Source organism: Odontomachus brunneus, unplaced genomic scaffold, assembly GCF_010583005.1.
Source record: "Odontomachus brunneus isolate Ranch 3 - 2012 unplaced genomic scaffold, Obru_v1 Obru_scaffold_012, whole genome shotgun sequence".
Lineage (NCBI taxonomy): Eukaryota > Metazoa > Arthropoda > Insecta > Hymenoptera > Formicidae > Odontomachus > Odontomachus brunneus.
In genome coordinates this window covers 2,656,941-2,657,389 of record NW_022639462.1, presented here as the reverse complement: position 1 = coordinate 2,657,389, position 449 = coordinate 2,656,941, and positions in this window count along the sequence as shown.

The window sequence follows — 449 nt, the reverse complement described above, 5'->3', positions numbered from 1 at the left end:
GTACGTGTTTCCCTATGAGGTGAATTGTTCATATTTGCTTCGTCTTCGTTATCCGATTGTTCAAATACTGAGCTGTCGTAAGAGGTGAGTGAGAATTCACCTCGCGCAGATATATTACTAACAGAACTTGTTGAAGGTAACCGTATTCGCCTTCTAAATACTTGGGTATTTACGTTAGATTGTGCTGGTGGCATTATACTAGTATCTAATTCCGTGAATGGAAATTCGCGCTCTACTGTTACATGAGCTGGAGAGTCAATCGTGTGAGAGCTGACGTTATTAAAATTCAAAGCACGGCGCACGCTTTGGTCGATTAGTTGTCTTGTGTGGTTTATTAAACGAGGAATTTCAGAGTTATCTAACCCGGCGAGTCGTCTTAAGGTTCTGGTTGCAGGCTCACTATGTAACCAGGTACGGTTTCTTATCGGTTCGCGGGGTATATTGCTTCC